Raw genomic sequence first — 20,983 nt, forward strand, 5'->3', positions numbered from 1 at the left:
GAGGCAGAGACACAGGCAGAGGGAGAAGCAGGCTCTCTGCAGGGTGCCCAATGTGGGACTTGATCCCAGAACCCCAGAATCACATCCTGAGTCAAAGGCAGATGCTTAACCGCTGAGCCACCCAAGTACCCCTAAGTTAAGTTATATTCATAGAGATTTTGAAAATATTTAAACCAACACATCTGTTACTTATTGATGAATTTCAACTTATAGACATTATCAAATCTTTACAGACAACATGGGATCAGTGTACTTTTTCCCAAATTGATTTTGAAAGTACTATGTATATTTTTGTTTTTTTTTTAATTTGAATTCAGTCAACATATAAATAAGTACATCATTAGTTTCAGATGTAGAATTCAATAAGCCATCAGTTGCGCATAACACCCAGTGCTCATCACATCACACATGTCCTCCTTCATGCCCATCACCCAGTTACCACATCCCCCCTCCCAACCTCCCCTCCAGCAACCCTCAGTTTGTTTCCTAGAGTTAAGAGTCTATCATGGTTTGTCTCCCTCTCTGATGACCTCTCATTCAGTTTTCCCTCGTATGTACTTTCAACATGTGTTGCATTTTTAAATTTTCACATGCCCATTTTCCTTAACACCAAAAACATTGTCCCTTCTACACAGTAAAAAGCCATAAAACTATTTTAAGTACTAGGCCATCTTTTTAGAAGCCTCTTAATCATGTGATTAAAAAGCTTTTGTTGCTTATGGAGCATTTCTAAGTTATTGTCATTTTTTTTTAAAGATTTTATTTATTCACGAGAGACAGAGAGAGGGGCAGAGACAAAGGCAGAGGGAGAAGCAGGCTCCATGCAGGAGCCCGATGCGGGACTTGATGCCAGGACCCTGGGATCACGACTTGAGCAAAAGGCAGACACTCAACTGCTGAGCCACCCAGGCGTCCCTATGGTCATTTTTTTTCTCTGTCAGATCTAAAGATATATGACACATGAATTTGCTTCCCTAAAACTATGTGTTTACAATTTCTCCTGGTTTGTTTTTTTAATAAGGTTTTCCATAAAGTCTAACTCATTTTTCTTTACAAATAACATTGTACCCACTTCAGGGAGTTGCATTTTTTTTTTTCAATTCAATCTAAAACTGGTGTTCTTACCTGTTATTTCTTCACAAAACTTCTTCCAATGACTTTTTCAGATTTCATTTTTAACTCTAATTTCTTCAGGCTATATCTTGATGCTTCTGAAGCTTATTGGGAAATTTTATAAAGCAAGAAAAGTTAATGATGAAATTATGCAATAATGTGTTATATTTGAATAATTAAATATTTCTTGATAATTAGGATTTGGAGGTTCTAGGATTTAGGGAAGAACAAGCCACTGGGTTCCTTCTTAAGTCCAGAAACAGACAGTCTAGGTCAGGTGTGTACACTTAGCTTTATGACAAGACTCTGCTTGACCTCTGTTATTGCCTTTGATCTGAATCTAGGTCTCCACTGTCACCAGACCTTCATGAAGCTACCTTTTAACAAAAAAAGCTGCTTTCTTTATTTGATTCTGCCCTTTGCCCTGTGTCATTTTGACCCAACTCCCTCTGCTACCCCCCCTCAGATATCCCAGAAGTTGTGAGAAAATGAGATCAGTACAACAGTGTTTTTAAAATTACACTGTAGGGCGCCTGGGTGGCTCAGTTGGTTAAATGTCTGGCTCTGGCTTAGGTCATGATCCCAGAGTCGCAGGATCTAGTCCTTCATGGGACTCCTCACTCAGTGTGGACACTGCTTCTCCCTCTTCCCTTCCCCCCCGTTCATGATCTCACTCTCTTTTTCTTCAAATAAATAAGTAAAATCTTTAATAAATAAATAAAAGTGCACTGTATTATTTTTTTAAGGGGCTTTACTTTTTTTTTTCTGGTGGTGGTGTTGGCTCAGTCAGTTAAGCATCAAGTCTTGATTTTGCCTCAGGTCATGATCTCAGGATTGTGAAATTGAGCCCCACATGGGCTTGCACTGTGTGTGGAGACTGCTTAAGGTTCTCTCCCGCTCCCTCTGCACGCCACCCCCCCCCCCCAAGTATTCAAGAACTCTCTCTCTCTAAAAAAAAAAAAAAATACCAACAGTAAAACTTGAAATTATCATTATTTCTTTGCAAGATGTTATTTCCAATAAATAAAAAAGTTGAGCAAAAATTTTTACAATGCTGTCCTATATTTAAAATGACCTTTTGTTATTTGCAACCACTTGCTAAATAGTCCCAATTTCTTCCTAGTTCATAAACTGCACCAAATTACTCTTTCACTTTGAGATGATAATTTCATGTGCCCATTTACATGTCCCTTCCATGGAGAAGAAAGTTTTTAAGTGGTAAATATGTTCTTTTATCTAAAGATCAGTGAAAGGAACAAAATAGATTAGAATATTTAGTTTAGCTACTTAGTAGCTGTGTGAATTTTGTCAAATCAATCTCTCACAGTGTTCACGGTAACAAAATGGACGTCTATTGTCAAATTCTCAGTGTTCCCTTTTCCCTCAGGGAACAGCAACTCACTGCCCCATGTAGTTCTGATACAATGGTTAATTCTGAGAGGCCCACCAGTTTCTAGAGCACAAGGTTTAGCAAGTGTCAGCAATCTGACCAATCAGAATATCCCAACCCTCTCTCTACTGCGATGGGTCCAGAGATGGGCACATGACACAAGAGCTAATTGGAAGTTCTTCTGTGAGCTTTGCTCTGTGAACACACAGAGATTCACTCCTATAAGATGGCAAACACTAAGAAACATATGAGGTCAAAAAGCTAATTGACTGAGTTATCAGAGAGAAAAGCTGAGCTGAAAGTTATAGAGTGACAGACATAAAAATCACCTTAATCTTCCCATTTTTAGTCAGATCTACCCTTGAGGTTTTCAATCAAGCCCTTACCTCCAAAAGGATTTCCCTTTAATGCTTGCACTAGTTCAAACTGGTTTTCATCACTAGCAATTGAAATGATTCTAATACAGAGGGTTATATGAGATAAAGTATGTGGAGTATAAAGACCTGTAGAAACATTAAGGTATAGCTCTCACTCAGAGAATACTATGTTGCCCCCAAAATTATCATGAGTAGAAATTTGTGTTAGAGAAATACCGTCCTGACTGTACCATGTCAATCACTTGATAAATATAAATATACTTATTACATGACCTCCAGTATATCTCATAACCAAAAATAAGAGAGGAACTTTCTCCTGAGAGTGCTCTGAATTTCTGGCAATAACATATGGATAAATAACAATATAAAGTGAGCTCTGATGAACCACACAACATAAAGTTCCAAAAGCTACCTTAAGAAAAGCAGTCATTTAGATATATTGTCTACCACAGAATTGCTTCTATTCCCTTAAGTAATATTGTATAAACATTATTTTAGTTGCCAATGTGAATATTCAAAGAACATAGACTACTATGATATTTGGTTTTTTGTTTCTTCTGAGACTATGATAACTTCCCCCCAGCCCAAGTATTATATTGTGTTGTTACCATAAAAGGCAAAAATTAGTGACTTTATTTATCCCTGTTGAAATTGGTAATAAACAAACAGCTGTGGTTAGCGCGTAGGCATTTAAGATGTTCTGAATGCAGATTGTGGTTTAGATATCCATCTCAAAAATGGGATTCCGAGGATAGAACCCCATTTAGAAATGTACACAGTCTACAGGTAGAGACCAAAGGCATCAACGAAAATAAAGTCTAAAAGAGTATCTCAATGTTGTACAGTAAAATATAATGATGTTAAATAACCCTTCTTCTCTGACATGTGGATTGAACAATTTTCTGACACATCAGAAAACAAACAGGGCAAATCTGTTTTCAGTCCGTGTGTTTTCCTCTTTACCAAGTGAAAAGGAGTCTGTAATTTTGCACTAAGGCCCTGTGTGTGAATCACAGAAGACAATATTGGTCCAATAAGAAGAATGCCACATTTAATTTAACTCAACATAATGAATACTTTGAACACGCACTCACAGTGTAACAGAAACTGATGAGAGAGTGGACATACAACTCTATTCCCAAAGAGAAAAGTCAGCTATAGAAGACCAATCTGTAAAATGTACAAAAGAGAAATTTCTCTACATGGCCATATGGAGAAAGAAACCACACTTCTTTCCACTGTAATATGGATTTAAGATTCTACATGTCCACATTTTTCAGCTCCCCTGTTGGCATCAAGTAAACAAATAGAATGTTGTACACTAAGTACATCTATGAAGCCTGTTCAAGATGTAAGCTAGCCCATGGAAAAGACTGAATAACTCTCCCTGGGGATGGCTGGGAAGTTTTAGAAGAAAGTAATATCTGGGCAGTGACTTCTTTTTAAGTTTTTGTTTTGTTTTGTTTTGTTTTGTTTTGTTTTGTTTTTTAGGGATGGTGCCTTGGTAGCTCAGTTGGTTAAGCATATGACTCTTAGTTTCAGCTCAGGTCATGATCTCATCGGTCATGAGATGGAGCCTAAAGACAGGCTCTGCACTCAGCCGGGACTCTGCTTGAAGATTTTCTCCCTCTGCCCTTCCCCCACCATCTCTCTCTCTCTCTCTCTCAAATAATAAATAAATAAATAAATAAATAAATAAATAAATAAATAAATAAATATTTAAAGGTTATTTTTTCTTGTATAGTATATTAGGTTTCTCCAGAGAAAGAAAACCAGTAAGATATATATGGAGATTTAGTACAGGAATTAGCTCACATGATTAGGAGGTTGAGAAGCCCATAATCTACCATCTGCAAGCTGGAAAACCAGGGGAGTTGGCGATATAATTCAGTCTAAGTCCCAAGGCCTGAGAAGAAGGGAAAGGAGGTAAAGAGGGGAAGGTGGTGGAAGGGGGCAATTGTGTAAGTATTAACTGAGTTTGAAGGCCCAAGAACCTGGAATGTCAAAGTCTGAGGGCAATGAGATGAGTGCCCAGAGACAGCAAGTTCACCCTTCCTCCAAAATTTTGTTCTGCTCAGGCCCTCCATGGCCATCTGCTCCCTCAGTTCACTAATTCAAATGCTAATCTCTTCCAGAAATACCCTCACAGATGCACCCAGAAACAACATTTTACCCACTATCTTGGTGTCCCTTGGCACACCAAGTTAACATAAAATTAACTATCACACATGGGGATGAGCATTTCAGGAAGAGATAAAGAAAATCAAGATGAGGGGCACCTGGCTGCCTCAGTCAGCAAAGTATGTGACTCTTGACCACAAGGTTGTGAGTTCAAGCCCACAGGTTGGGCATGGAACCTACTCTAAAAAAGAAAGAGAATCAGATAAGTTGGAGTATAGTTTGATACTGCTAGACAGTAAAATAGATAACTGAAAGAATTAAAAGAAAAATCACCTTCTTGGCTTGTTTATTCTATTTTAAGTACATTAATGTTCAGTTGAAGTCATAAATGAATCAATTTCCTCCAAAACTATTGAGCTGTACAAGTTTCTATGGCTTCTAGGGTCAAAAGAATTTTATTCTGATAATAAAATGGTATCAGCCATGCACATAAAATAAAAATCTAGCTCTGTACTGTGCCCATCCAACTCTGCCCCATCCAAGACTTTCTCTCAAACAGTATTTGCATAGCGCTTCAGTCATGATTGTGTATCAGGGACAGAACTGGATGTAACACATTTTAGGTCTCCATTTCCTCATCCCAACCTGAACCTTAATACCAACCCCACAGTGTCCAATATCCTGGTCACTTCAAAGAAAATTTTATTAGGATGTGAATCTCTTTCTATATATTGGGCAGCAAATCAGTCTTGTTATCAAATAAACCAAATGTATTTCAGACTTTGTCATTTTCTTAGAGACAAACTGAACTTCACTCCCTCTTTTAGCTCCAGTGAAGGTGCTAACCAAAATTGAATGGCAAAACCAAACCAGGGGTAAGTCAGGGCCAGGAGATTCCATAAGCTACAGAATTTATCCTGAATAATTGAAAGCTGGAAACCACAATTCCAGCTCACCCATGTTTAACCACACTTTGGCTAGAGGTTTGAGATTTTTCAATCTTTCCATCCTATTTTTAGTTCTGATGATGCATCAACCAAAATGTAATCTCAATGTTCTTTTCACATTGTTTGAAAACTGTCTAAGCTTTAACTTCAACAAGGAGACCTTTGGAAAATTAGTAATTAGTAAAAATACAGACTTTTCAGCAGATTCTCTAGAAGACAAGTAAAGCTTTTGAATGACCATATTGAAGTTAAATTACATGTAGAAGAATTATTTTATAGCATTAATTTTTTTCCACCCACAAATGTGAACACATGGTATATCAAGGTACTCTTTCTGTCTAGGAAGAAGCAAGCCATATTTTACATTTATTCATGCATTCAGAGCATGTATGAGCAAGTATGTTATGCTAAGCACTGAACAAATACAAAGAAGACAAAGAAGAGAAAGGCCTTTGTCACTGGGATAGAAGATACAGCGTACAAAGTTAGCAAATACACACAGTCAAATGTGCAACAAAGTGTTATATAGATCTTATGAAAGAAATTAGGATAAAGCACAATTGTAGTATTAAGTTGACTATGGGTCTCTGAAAAGGAGCCATAGGGAAAAGTAATTATTTGCTAAGTGGACATGGCAAAGTGGCAAAGTTGGCAAGGGATTAGGGAAAGGTACTCCAGGCAGAAATGACAATAGAAGCAAAAGCAAAAAGGCAGGACTTGGCTTAGTCCAGGGTTTCTCAAACTTATAAGTATTTAGACCTCTTATAAAATAATAATTTTTTTTGGTATGCTCAAATCAAATTATTTTCTTAACTATGTAGAAATATAACACTAAGTATAAACCATAATGTGTATAGCTATTCTATAATTATAAAACCAAACACGTGGATAAACTAATTATAAAGAAAAACACAAAACTAATATTATTCCAAATAACAATATGAATTTAATGGTATGAGTGATATTTCTTGCTGAAACAATATTGTCTCTATTGCGATGAATCTCCTGAGATTGACATGCCTATACTACCTTAGGCTAAATGATGATTTAATTTTTTCATCTTCTTCTTTTACTAGAATCATTGCCAGATCTTTATTCATTCAGCAAGCTGTGACATTATTTGATTTTCATTTGTAATGAATGTATCATTTAAAATATTGAGTCTAAAATAATGGGCGTACACCAACTTAAAAACTTTTGCATAACAAAGAAAACCATCAATAAAACAAAAAGGCAACCTTCTCCTTGAATGGGAGAAGATATTTATAAATCATACATTTGATAAGGAGTTAATATACAAAATATATAAAGAACTTCTCCAACTTAGTACCAAAAAAGCCCCAACCCAATTAAAAAATGGATAAAGGACTTGAATAGACATTTGTCTAAATAAGACATACAGATGGCCAACAGGCACATGAAAAGATGCTCAACATTACTCATTACCAGGGAAATGCAAATCTAAACCATAATGAGATATCACTTGACACTGGTCAGATTGGCTGTTATCAAAAAGACAAAAAATAACAAGTGTTGGCAAGGATATCGAGAAACCTTTGTGCACTATTGGTGGAAATGTAAATTGGTGCAGCCAGTATGGTAAACAGTATGGAAGTTCTTCCAGGAATTACAAATAGAAATACCATATGATCCAGCAATTCCATTTCTGGCTATTTATCTAAAGAAAACAAAGATACCAATTTGAAAAGATATATGCACCTCTATGTTCATTGCAACATTGTTTACAATAGCCAAGATATGGGAGCAACCTAAGTGTCTATCAATAGATGAATGGATAAAGAAGATGTGGTATATACTCAGCCATTTAAAAAAAGAAAGAAATCTCACCATTTGAGACAACATGGATGGACAATGAGGTCATTATTCAAAGTGAAATAAGTCAGAGAAAGATAAATGCTATATGATTTTCCTTATAAGAGGAATCTAAAAAAAAAACCAAAACAAATAAACATACAAAACAGAAACAGTCTCATAGATATGGGAAACAAATTGTTGGTTACCAGAGGGGATAGAGGGTTGAAAGTCAGGCAATATAGGTGAGGAGGATTAAAAGGTACAAACTTCCAGTCATAAAATAACTAAGTCATGAAAATGCAATGTACAGCATGAAAAATCATGGAATGGAATGTATAGCATAATCAATAAAATTGTAATAACTTTGTGTGGTGACATGATAACTAGACTTACTCTGATGATCTTTTTTTAATGTATAAAAACATTGAATCACTGTGGTGCACACCTGAAAGCAATAGAATATTGTAAATCAAATATACGTCAATAAAAAAGACAGATAATATGAAATCACTATTTGAAACCAAGAAGATATTATATATCAAATATACTTCAATAAAAGACAATTATACTTCAATAAAAATATACTTCAAATTAATACATAGATATATAAAATAAAAAATATTAAGTCTGCTTCTTTTTTCATTTATGTCATTGTCAAAGACAATGAGAAAATTTTGTGGTACTACTCAATTGGAAAGTGATCTTTTAGACCCTTATTACACGAAATGAGGTCCACAGAGCAGGACCATTGCTATCTCATCAATAAGCTTGTTAGATAGAAGTGCCTTGAGCCACACAGTATTTACTAACCCTAACCATAACCTTAACCTTAACCCTAACCCACAGCACTTACCAAACAGATCTTTACAAGATCTCCAGGTGATTCCTAAACATACTAAAGTTTGAAAAACACTGATTTAGATTATTCAGATATGTTTATATTATTTTTAAAGATGATCACTAAATTAAAACAAAAAATAGAAACCTTCTCAAGAGACTTCTTGAACTCCTGATGAGCCCTTTCACTAGCTCAATAAGAGAATTTAAAGTAAGTCAGTTTGACTGGAGCATAATTTCAGGGGCAATCAATAAGTTTAGAGAGATAAGAGACCAGTTTGGTAAACTAAGAAGTTTGGACTCTATCCATTAATTATTGGGGAGCTACTGTAGGATTTTAAGCCCCGGAAAGAGTGATGAGATTTGCTTTTTTAAAAAGATTGCTCTGGCAGCAGTCATGAATTGGAGAAAGGCTGACTGGAGCCATGGAGATGAGCTAAGGGCTTATTTAAATTGCTCAGACAATGAGGCCAACCTAGTGCTGAAGCTGGAGTTAGACAGGAGGGAGTAAACATAAGAGTTATCAAGGAGGTGGCTTCATGACTGATTGCATGTCAAGTTTCTTACTCAGCCAACTAAAGCAGGAAATGCAATGTAGATCTGGGAGTAGTGAAAGCAAGTATGAGGGGCGCCTGGGTGGCTCAGCAGTTGAGCGTCTGCCTTTGGCTCCGGGCGTAATCCTGGAGTCCCGGGATCAAGTCCCATATCGGGCTCCCTGCATGAACCCTGCTTCTCCCTCTGCCTCTCTCTCTCTCTCTCTCTCTCTCTCTCTCTGTGTGTGTGTGTGTGTATGTGTGTGTGTGTCTCTAATGAATAAATGAATAAAATCTTAAAAAAAGAGAAAAGAAGTGTGAGAAGAATCATCAAGGAATAATTTGTGGAGAAAAGCCTAAATTTTAAATTATTGCCTTACCTTCCCAAATAATCAACACATTTATTTATTGATCTTTTTCTTTAAAAGGTTTTATTTAGTTATTTGAGAGAGAGAGAGAATGCCATCATGAACAGGGGAGGGGCAGAGAGAAAGAGGGACAAGCAGACAGCTTGCTGAGGCCAGAGTCCTACATGGGGCTCAATGCTAGGCTTGGTCCCAGGACCCTGAGATTATGACCAGAACCAAAGTCAGACACTTAACCAACTGGGCCACCCCGGCACCTCTAATCTACACATTTAAATGTACTCTTGGAGTTTATGAAATACTTACTTCTGTTTTATACTCTTGGCCAACATTATATGATACTTTTCATACTGTCATAGTTAAGAGTCCTGTCTCCCTTTTTTTTTTTTTTTACTTGACAGGAAAATATGTTAATGCTGGATAACAATGTGTCCTGCTTTAGAGAAGGCTCATAAATAGTAATCTCCTTTGTATGTAAGTAAGCCACTACTTACTATCTGGAAGAGCAGAAAGAAACTATGATCAGAAAGAAAAATCCCCCCACCAGATCATTAGCAATGTAATGGATTCTAAGAATGATGCAAAATGTCTTTTTACTTTTCATCAGTCTCTTGACTACACCTAAGGTAAAGGCATAGCCTGGAAATCCCTCTCCTCTGTTCCCCCTCTCCTTGTCAAAAGTGCTTTCAATATGTTGAGCCCCATTTTTTTTTCCTCTTCATCTGTCTCCAACCCCTGCATGAAAGGGAAGCAAGGTCATTCAAGCCCTGAGTCCTTCTGTCTTCTGAGTGAAGCACCAATAGGGCAAGATCTCAACTTGCCTGTTTCATGCTGATACTGACATTAAAACATAACATCAGGGAGTCATTGTTATAACAAAGTTTCTTCCTTTCTTGTCCTACTTAAATTTCCTTCCCAAAGGAAGAGATTGGGTCAAAAAAAGAAACCCATTTACTTCTATCATTCCTATATAATCCCAGTCCCACCTCTCTGCCTTCCTGGCTTCTCCTCCAGAAAAAATGGAACCCAATTGGATGGCATGACAGATGCATTAGTGGTCAAAAGTTCATCAATAGCTTTCTGATTCCTGACACAATGGGCTGGAGGGTGCCCCTGTCTTTAGGACACAATGTAGGCCACCTTAAGTGATACATCAAATGACTCTACTCCTGACCCAAAACAGTTCACCTTGTCTCCAACCCTTCTCTGCAATTAGAGAACTGCCTTGTATTGAGGAAGCTGGATACACGGTATCACTGTTGCTCATTCCATTTCCCAAGATTTCACCTGACTTCTGCCAACCCCATCTAAACTGATTTTTTTGGGATGAGCTGATTACTCTTCCAGAATGAGTGCTCGCACTAAGCACAATTTCCAAAACTGACACCTCTCAGTGCAGACATAACATAAAATAGACAATGCAGACATAACAAGAAATTAGATACAGATGGATGCTAGTAAAATAGTTTCCGGAATTATGATTGCAAATCAAACTAGCTTACATAAGATAGCTAAATTCAATCAAATTCATTTTTAAAAACAGTGTTCCTAAGAGTTGTAGACCCCCCAAAAAATAAGAAAATACAAGATCCTATTAAGTTAATTTTTCCATTTACGTATCTTTAACAGAATCTATCTCAGTAGGTCGGACCATAATAAAATACTATAGATTCAGTGGCTTAAACAAGAGAAATTTATTTTCTCACAGTACTGGAAGCTAAAAAGTCCAAACTCAAAGTTTCAACAGACTTGAGTTTCTGGTGAGAGCTCTCTTCCTAGTTTACAGACAGCACTTTGCTGTATCCTCATATGATGGTGAGAGAAAGATCCTGGTGTCTCTTCCTTTTTTATAAGGACACCAGTTCCGTAGGATTGAGGGTCCATGCCTATGACTTTATTTAACCTTCATCACTTCCTTAAAAGCTTTTTATTTAATACAGTCATGGTTAGGGCTTCCACATCTGAATTCTGAGATGACACAACTCAGTCCATAGAGAGTCCTAAAATGCAAATTCCATTACACAATCACACTAGAAGGCTTCTTTGAATGGACAGAAAGACGAAGTGTTATGAAGCCTTTCACAAATGGAAACTGCTTATTAAGTTACCATGAAATCTATTTTATGGGTAGGAACCAGCATTTGTGTATGTGTATGTATCTGCATCGTGTGAAATGCATTCATTTCCTTCTATATGAGTCGAGTCAAAAGTTTGGAAATACATTGATATAGTATGTATCATTTGAATTTGGGTTCATGGCTTATGACTACCTACTTGAGCAATGGAATGATAACTGAGTGACTGAAAAAGATTATTCAGTATGTCCCATTCTGGTTACAAACAAGCAATCGTCACCATCATGGCTAACCTAATAAGTGTAAATAACCTCAGACAACTGAGATGGTAATAGTGTTCCTCAAGTGGTAAATCTATCTTTTAACCCCAGGAGGATTTAGAATTTGGCACATCCAGGTGCATCTGGGTGGCTCAGTCAGTTGAGCATCCAACTCTTGATTTTAGCTCAGGTTTAGAACTCACAATCATGAGTTGGGCTCCACTTTGGGCATTGAGCCTACTTAAAAAAAAAAAAAAAAAAAAAGATTTTGGCACATCCAGAAAAATTTTTAAAAATCAAAACTATAGCATTAAATTTCCTAGTTAAAATTTTTTCCAAGTAAAAAGTAATTTATTTGATAGTTTATATTTATTATGTTTTTAATAGTTTGACTTTTAAAAAAAAAACTCAAATTTAGAAACTTTAATTATTTGACTCAAAGAGTTAAATTGAAATTTTAAAAAATTTATGAAACTAGCTTTACAATAGGCTATATGTTATAAGTTTCTTACTAAATTGATAAGATTATTTATTATTTAGAAAGATTTTGCCTAAGTAGAAGATTGAAGAGCTAAAAAAAGAAAAAAGTAAATATTAAATGTTTAAACACTGGACCATTAAATTGGTGCCAATGGGAAGGATGTTAAATTTGTAAATGAAACCAAACATTATTCAAGGTTCCTTTAAGAACAATTGCTAACATTTGCTATATTTTATATATGGACCAATACCATTTGTGAGTTGAATCCAGAGGCTTATGACAAAATGAGTTTAAAAAAAAAAACTAAAGTTTTTAAACTAAAATGTTAGTATTTAAAATTTTAAATAAAAGATTCTGATAATCTTTTCTGTTGATTAAAAACTGTCCTCAAGTGTGCCAAAAAACACACATCAACACTGAGAGTGAGAACATTATTTGACACAAATAATTACAATATAATTGAAGGGCGTCTTCTTTATTGTCGCCTCCCAATAGAGGTCCTGGTTACAGGCTGCCTCTCCTGCACTCATATATAGTTAAGTATGGCATTGCTATCTACTTATCATTCCACTTACCTTTTCTCCCCTTGCCTGATTATAACACTATATCCTCCATTCTCTTTTCTAAGACCCTCTTCAATCATGACACCCACCAGAAATTGTTATAGATCAGCCGTTCTCAAACAATAGCCAGCCTCAGGATGGTCATTGGATCATCAGCAGTACCTTGTTAAAACACAGATGCTGGGCAAAAGCCTGGAATTTTTTATTTCATAAGTAGAAGATGTAACCCAACAATTGGCATTTGTATTCAGTTCCCAAGTGATGCTAATGCTGTTTGTCCTTAGGTTCCTAATATTTCACTCATTAATTTAGCCAAAAAATATTTACTGAACACACACTGTATGTCAGAGCATTTACTCTCCCCTAGGGCAGTCCTCACCTAGAAGCCATCAAGAACAAATTTGTGTGCTGAGGCACTTTGGAATGGTTCTACTCTGGACAATCTTCTTCCACTAATTCTATTAGCAAACATACTTCAAGACAGTGCCAAGGAAAACCTCTAATCTAAACTAAATCTACACTTCTAAACATACTAATCTAGGCTCAATTATTTATAATCTGAATTAGTGGAGTTACAATTAATGAGTTTTTTTGCTCTCCAAAATTGTATTTTGCACTTACATAGGACATTGATTAAAACTGAGTTTGGAGCTTTGGTTAGATTCCATTTTGCTTTTTTTTTTTTTTTTTTAAGATGTAGGGAATATTTTTGGAACATTTGATGATATTAATTTTCTTCAAGTTTTAGTTATTTTGGAGAACTTTCTTTTTCTTTGGTGACATGTTCAAATATGAAGGGATGATATGTCAAAATGTCTATTTTTACCTTAAATTTTACCAAAATGTCTAATTTTTACTTTAAGTGTTTCAAATTACCTTAAATTTTACATATATATATATATATGAGATATCAGCAAATACGGCAATATATTGACATTTGTTGAATTCAGGTGAAGAGTATGCAAGTATTGATTGTATTTTTTTTTTTTTTTACTTTTCTGTGTGCTTGAAAATCTTTCTAATATAAATTTTGAGGAAAAAGAAGTTTGGAGGACTTACAATAACTCATCAAATATTCATCTTCCATGCCAACAAGATTTTCATTACCTGGTAAATGTTGTTCTACTTGACACCATGACATAACAGAGCTCAGACAGCTTCACAAATCTTTGAAGCATTCTTTGAAAGATCACAGAGGAAAGGATTAGAAGGGTAAGTGTGCTATAGTACTGAGTGGAATCAAGACTACTTACACTACTTTTATTTATCTGGTAAACTAAAGTTTAATCTCAGTAATTTACCTCTGTCTCACAATAAAACCTTAATAAATTGGCAGCTGGAGAAAAAAAGAATTCACTAATAAATATAAAAATAAAACTACACTTTCTGAAAAAAAATAAATGCCATTATTGTACACAATTTTGTAAAAATTTCTAATTCCATTATCAGAATTACACTGACAGAATGTAACTTAATGTACATTTTAGGGGATAATATGCATTTTATTTTATTTCTCATAAAGAAAGCTGCCACTGTGACTGTTGCAGATTCTCTTTCAGATTTGGTCTTTTTTTCCATCTAAAATGCTCAAACTATAGAGACTGTGGGTCTGTTCTTTTTCAATTATTCTCCTTATCACATTCATTAGCGTGCTTCACTCTGATTGAGTTATTACTTTTTCTTGCTCGTTATGGAGTCATTTATTTGAGTTAGTTTCCTTAAGCTCCTTCTGGGCTGCTTATTTTCCTCATTACATTTTTCATTGCCTTTGCCAAGGCCTGTTACAGCATGCTGAATGGCAGCAGTTCTAACACAGATTTGGTCAAGGCCTAGAAGCACAGATATAAAGCTCCACTCTACCTTTCATATTCAGTCACATGTAGAAAAACCTCCATGCCAAATGAAAGAATCTTTTCTCTGCTCTCCTACCAATCTGTTTAGTCTCCTCTCCCAGAGAAGCCAAGAAACAATTTTTAGAGGCTTATAAGGCATTCATATATTCAAAATATTTATTAGGTATCTTCTGTGGGTTGATAGTATAAAACGTACAAGAAATACAGAGAAGAATAAGATAAGAATGGTCTTAAAGTCTAATATCAGAGGGAAAAAGAGTTATATATAAAAATATGTTATAAATTTGTTTAAGTGTTTTAACAAAGACATTCATTGTATGAGATTTTAGAGTGTGAGACAATTCTTTTCACCCTGGAGGGTTGGTTTATTTGTTGTGGGTTTTCTGCCCTCATCTTCATAAAGTGAAGAGTAGAAGTGAGAGTGAAGAGTAGTAGACTTAGTAGTTGCTAAGTAAAAGCTTACCTCCTTCCTGTGTGCCCAGTGGTTGCTATGGAATCTGGCAGAAGCCACCCTTACAATGGCTTCAGTGAGAAGTAAGGAGGTACAAAATTTCCTCTCCAAACATAGCTGCAAGTCTCCAAGCATACATGAGTCAAGTGTCAAAAACACCACTACTGATTCTTGTCCCTGGAAGAGATTCCTCATCTTCACCTTAAGTCATAAGAAGCATAGCCGTATTTCAGGTATGGAGTAGAAAGGCACCTAAATGAAATTATGAATGAAAAGGGAGTAAGTCAGAAAGTCTGGGAAGATGGTGGAGTAGGAGGACATTAAGCTCACCCCACCCCACGTTTACAACAGGTATTACTCACATCCAAATAAGTAACCTGGAGAGTGGTCTGTGGACTGGCAAAACAGACTCCACAGCCTCATGTAGAGGAGCCACTTCAGAGAGGGTTAGGCAGAAACAGTGGTAGGTAGCTGCCCCCAGGAGGAAAGCATCACAGAGCCTACAGGAGGAGAAGGAATCCCCATGACGTCTGGCCTTGAAAGCCAGAGGAGCTGGGTTCTTGCCCTTAAAGAGATGTCTGCCTGAGAATCAGCAACACAGAAGCAACAGTTTGCATAACACCTGGGGCAAACCAGAGGGAGACCTATTTATACTGATTTAGGAGCATGTTGGGGGACTTCTCCTGGAGCAAAGGAACTGGCAGTTCCCATCTTCCTTCCCCACCCCTCAGCCCAAACACAGAGCCGCCTTCAGGAGCTGGTGCCTACAGACACTCGCTACCTAACCTGCTAGCTGTGCACCTGTCCACGAGTTCTCCTGAGGACTTGCCTGCTCCAAACTTGCTGGCCTTGGCCTAGTACAGATTTTGTTAATGAAGTATGTGCCCCACCCAGCTGCCACACACTGACATCACCCACCCCCCAGCCACTGCTGCATGCTGCACCCAGCTGCTCCACGCAAAGATGCCACTTGACCGTGGTCCCCCCCATTGTGTGGTGCCATGTCCTGGATCACCATCACTTTTCTGGAGGTCTGGCCTAGGACTAGTGGCTCAGTGTAATTTTGCTAACACCATGGGCACATCTTGCCCAGTCTCCACACACAGATGCCTCACATGCCCCAGCTGCTGTCACTGCAGATGCAAACCACGGCCTTGACACCATCATGCTCTGGGGGATCTGGCGTAGGAGTAGTGGCTCAGTGCAAATTTTGCCAATACCACCACCCTGCCCACAGCCCTCCTGCAGTTATACCCTCTTAGAGAATGCCTGCCAGGGTCTCACTAACACCACAGAGAGCAAGCACAGCCAACAAGAGGTAGAGAGTCAGTGCAGATGTTTGGACTTAAAGGAAAAGTTACTCAGACACAACAGCAGGACACAAACAACACACATAAGACATTCTCCTAAAGTACCAGGTTCTGGTGATCAGGGGACTCTGTACTGCAGGGCACTACAGGACCTCTTCTTCATGCAGCCACTTCTTCAAGAGCAGAAGACATAGCTGGCTTTCCTAACACACAGAAACAGACACAGATAGGTAGACAAAATGAGGAGACAGAGAAACCTATCCCAGATGAAAGAACAGGACAAAATCACAGCAGAAGAGCTAAGCAAAACAGAAATAAGTAATATGCCCAATAGGTAATTTAAAGTAATGATCATAAAGATACTCACTGGACTTCAGGAAAGGATGGAGGACATGACTAGGGCACTTGACAAAGAGATAAAAAACAACAGTAACAAAGAGGAATAACTCAATAATGAAATTAAAAGATAAAAGATGGGTTAAGCAGTAAGCTACAGGAAGCAGAGGAATCTATAAGTGACCTGGAAGATTTGGTAATGGAAAGCAATCAAGCTGAACAGGTAAGAGATAAGCAAATACTGCATAATGAGAATAGACTTAGAGAACTCATTGATTCTGTCTAGCATGATAACATTCACATTATAAGGATCTCAGAATGAGAAGAGAGGGAAAGAGAGGCAGAAAATGAATTTGAAGAAGTAATAGCTGAAAACTTCCTGAATCTAGGGAGGGAAACATTCAAGAGGCACAGAGATCCCCCCCAAAATTCAACCCAAGGAGGTCCACACTAAGACACATAGTAATTGAAATGGCAAAAAATAGTGATAAAGAAAGAATTTTAAAGGTTGAAAGAGAAAAGAAGACATTTACATGCAAAGGAAATCACATAAGGCTATTGGTGGAATTTTCAGCAGAAAATTTGGAGACCAAAAGAGAATGGTATGATATAGTCAAAGTGCTGAAAATGAAAAATAAATAAAATCTTAAAAAGAGGGAACCCTGGGTGGCGCAGCGGTTTAGCGCCTGCCTTTGGCCCAGGGTGCGATCCTGGAGACCCGGGATCGAGTCCCACATCGGGCTCCCGGTGCATGGAGCCTGCTTCTCCCTCTCCCTCTGCCTATGTCTCTGCCTCTCTCTCTCTGTGACTATCATAAATAAAAATAAAAATTAAAAAAAAAAGAAATACGCTCACATCTTAAAAAAAAAATCTTAAAAAGAAAAAAAGAAAAAATTCAATGGTGGTTCAATATTCACTAATCAAAGTGATATGTCACATCAATTAGAGAAAGCATAAAAAACCATGTGATCATTTCAATAAGCATAGAAAATGCATTTGACAAAGTACAACATCCACTTATGATGAAAGCCCTCAACAAGGTAAATTTAGAGGAAACATACCTCAACATAATAAGGACTATATATGAAAACCCCACTGTAAATATCATACTCAATGGGGAAAAGCTAAGAGCTTTCCCTGTATGGGTAGGAACAAGCAAGGATGTCTACTCTCATCACTTTTATTCAACATAGTAATGGAAATTCTAGCCCAGACAACAAAAAGAAATAAAAGGCACCCAAATCAGTAAGGAAGAAGTAAAACTTTCACTAATCATGATGACATATTAGGTGCTTTTGTTGTTGTTTTTAATTTCTTTTTAAATTTAAATTTGATTTGCCAACATATAGTATGTTGTGCTCATCCCATCAAGTGCCCCCCTCAACCCCAACCCCCTGCCCGCCTCCCCTTCCACAACCCTTTGTTCATTTCCCAGAGTCAGGAGTCTCTCATGGTTTGTCTCCTTCTCTAATTTTTCCCACTCAGTTCCCCTCCTTTCCCTTATAATTCCTTTCACTATTTCTTATATTTCCCACATGAGTGAAACCATCTGATGATTGTCCTTCTCGGATTGACTTACTTCACTCAGCATAATACCCTCCGGTTCCATCCATGCTGAAGCAAATGGTGGGTTATTCGCCCTTAGTGATGGCTGAGTAATATTCCATTGTATACATAGACCACATCTTCTTTATCCATTCATTTGTCGATGGACACTGAGGCTCCTTCCACAGTTTGGCTATTGTGGACATTGCTGCAGTGAACATTGGGGTGCAGGTGTACTGGCGTTTCGCTGCATCTGTATCTTTGGGGTAAATCCCCAGCAGTGTAATTGTTGGGTCGTAGGGTAGCTCTATTTTTAACTTCTTGAGGAAACTCCACACTGTTTTCATGACATGATATTGTATAGAGAAAACCCCAAAGACTCCACCAAAAAGCTACTAGAACTAATAAATGAATTCAGCAAGGTCACAGAAAATAAAATCAATGTATAGAACTCCATTGCGTTTCTATATACCAATAATGAATCAGCAGAAAGAGAAATTAAGAAAGCAAATCCACTATCATTATCACTATCATCCTTGATTTATATCCTGGGAAGCCAGAATGCCTGAAAGGTAAATCTCCCTAAATCGCCTCGCTAAGAAATGGCCTTTTTGTTACCATTTGAGTAATGTCTCTACTATAACTCATGAGACTGAAAATTTAATTAGAAAAGAAATGAGGTAAGTTTTTGCTTACACTTGTGTTCTCAGCATATATAGCAGCACAAGTATATAATGGATACGTATAAATATTTGTTCAATACTTTTCTTTTTTAAAAAAACAAATAATTTAGTTAGATAGACCTGGATTAAAGTTCCAATACCAGTATCTTCTAGCTATGTAAACTTAGACAAATTAACCACTTTGAGTCATAATTTTCCCACTTATTGAAAATGGGGCTAATGGGATCCCTGGGTGGCGCAGCGGTTTGGCGCCTGCCTTTGGCCCAGGGCGCGATCCTGGAGACCCGGGATCGAATCCCACGTCGGGCTCCCGGTGCATGGAGCCTGCTTCTCCCTCTGCCTGTGTCTCTGAGCCTCTCTCTCTCTCTCTGTGACTATCATGAATAAATAAATAAAATCTTTAAAAAAAAAAAAAAAAAGAAAATGGGGCTAATGGTACTTAACTCTTCACGGGTGTGGAGAAGCTTAGATGAGGCAAGAAAAAGAAAAAGTTAAGTATATCTGTGAAAATCAGTCAAGAAAAGCACAAAATAAAGGTGTGTAAAAATATGATAATAAATATCTGAAATGTGGAGGGGAGAGGAGTAAAGAATAAATTAAAAATTAAGGGACCATCAGCATAATGTAGACTGTCATATGCAGATGTTATATATAAACCAAATGGTAACCACAAAAAACAAACAAACATACAGTAATATATAATCAAAATTAAAGAAGAAATCCAAGTATTTCTCTAAAGAAAATCAGCAAACCATGAAAGAAAAAAAAGAGAAGAAAGGATCAGAGTAGAATTACAAAAACGACCACGAAACAAGTAACAAAATGGCAATACAGATCTATAAATAATTACTTTGAATGTTAATGGACTAAATGCTCCAATCAAAAGTCAGTGTAACAGAGTGGGTAAAAAATAAGACTCATCTATGTGCTGCCTATAAAAGATTCATTTCAGATCTAAAGATATCTATAGTTTGAAAGTAAAGGGATGGAGAAATATTTATAATGCAAATGGGTATCAAAAGGAAGCTGGAGTAGCCATACTTGTATTACACAGAATAGACTTTAAAACAAATTCTATAAAAAGGAACAAAGCAGGATGGTATATAATAATAAAGAGAACAATCCAATAAGAATATGTACAACTGTCAACATTTATGCACCCAACATGGAAGCACTCAAACAGATAAAACAGTTAATAACAAACATAAAGGAACTAATTGATAATTATACAAGAATAGTAAGGGGATCCCTGGGTGGCGCAGTGGTTTGGCACCTGCCTTTGGCCCGGGGCGTGATCCTGGAGACCCGGGATCGAATCCCACGTCGGGCTCCCGGTGCATGGAGCCTGCTTCTCTCTCTGCCTCTCTCTCTCTCTCTCCGTGACTATCATAAAAAAAAAAAAAAAAAGAATAGTAGGGAACTCTATTTTTTAAAGATGTGTTTATTTATTTTATATAGAGAGAGAATACACACACACAATGGGGAAGGGCAGAGGTAGAGGGAGAGAGAGAATCTCCAGCAGACTCCCTGCTGAACACAGAGCCTGAAGCAGGGCCCCATCTCATGACCCTGGCATCATGATCTGAGCCAAAATCAAGAATCAGATGCTTAATTGATTGAGCCACACAGGTGTCCCAGTAATAAGTAGGGAACTTTAACTTATCATGATGGATAGATTTCCACACAGAAAATCAAAAGGAAACAGAGTCTTTGAAGGACTCACTGGACCAGATGGATCTAACAGATATATTCAGAACATTCCATCCTTGGGACACCTGGGTAGCTCAGCGGTTAAGCGCCTGCCTTTGGCTCAAGGAGTGATCCCGGGATCCAGGATTGAGTCCCGCATTGGGCTCCCTGTGGGGAGCCTGCTTCTCCCTCTGCCTATGTCTCTGCCTCTCTCCGTGTGCCTCCCATGAATAAATAAA

At 37.3% G+C, this 20,983-nt stretch overlaps 1 long non-coding RNA gene across 1 annotated transcript; it reads right to left on the reverse strand.

Annotated features, from left to right (window-relative positions):
• Positions 1-11,207: 11,207 nt before the first annotated feature.
• On the reverse strand, positions 11,208-15,751 carry LOC144295520 (uncharacterized). The gene is made up of 3 exons (XR_013362648.1): positions 15,544-15,751; positions 15,194-15,433; positions 11,208-11,498 (listed from the first exon to the last, which is right to left on the reverse strand). It is a non-coding gene; the product is annotated as an uncharacterized LOC144295520 (long non-coding RNA).
• Between the last annotated feature and the right edge of the window lie 5,232 nt (positions 15,752-20,983).

Source organism: Canis aureus, chromosome 23 (genome assembly GCF_053574225.1).
Source record: "Canis aureus isolate CA01 chromosome 23, VMU_Caureus_v.1.0, whole genome shotgun sequence".
Classification (NCBI taxonomy): domain Eukaryota; kingdom Metazoa; phylum Chordata; class Mammalia; order Carnivora; family Canidae; genus Canis; species Canis aureus.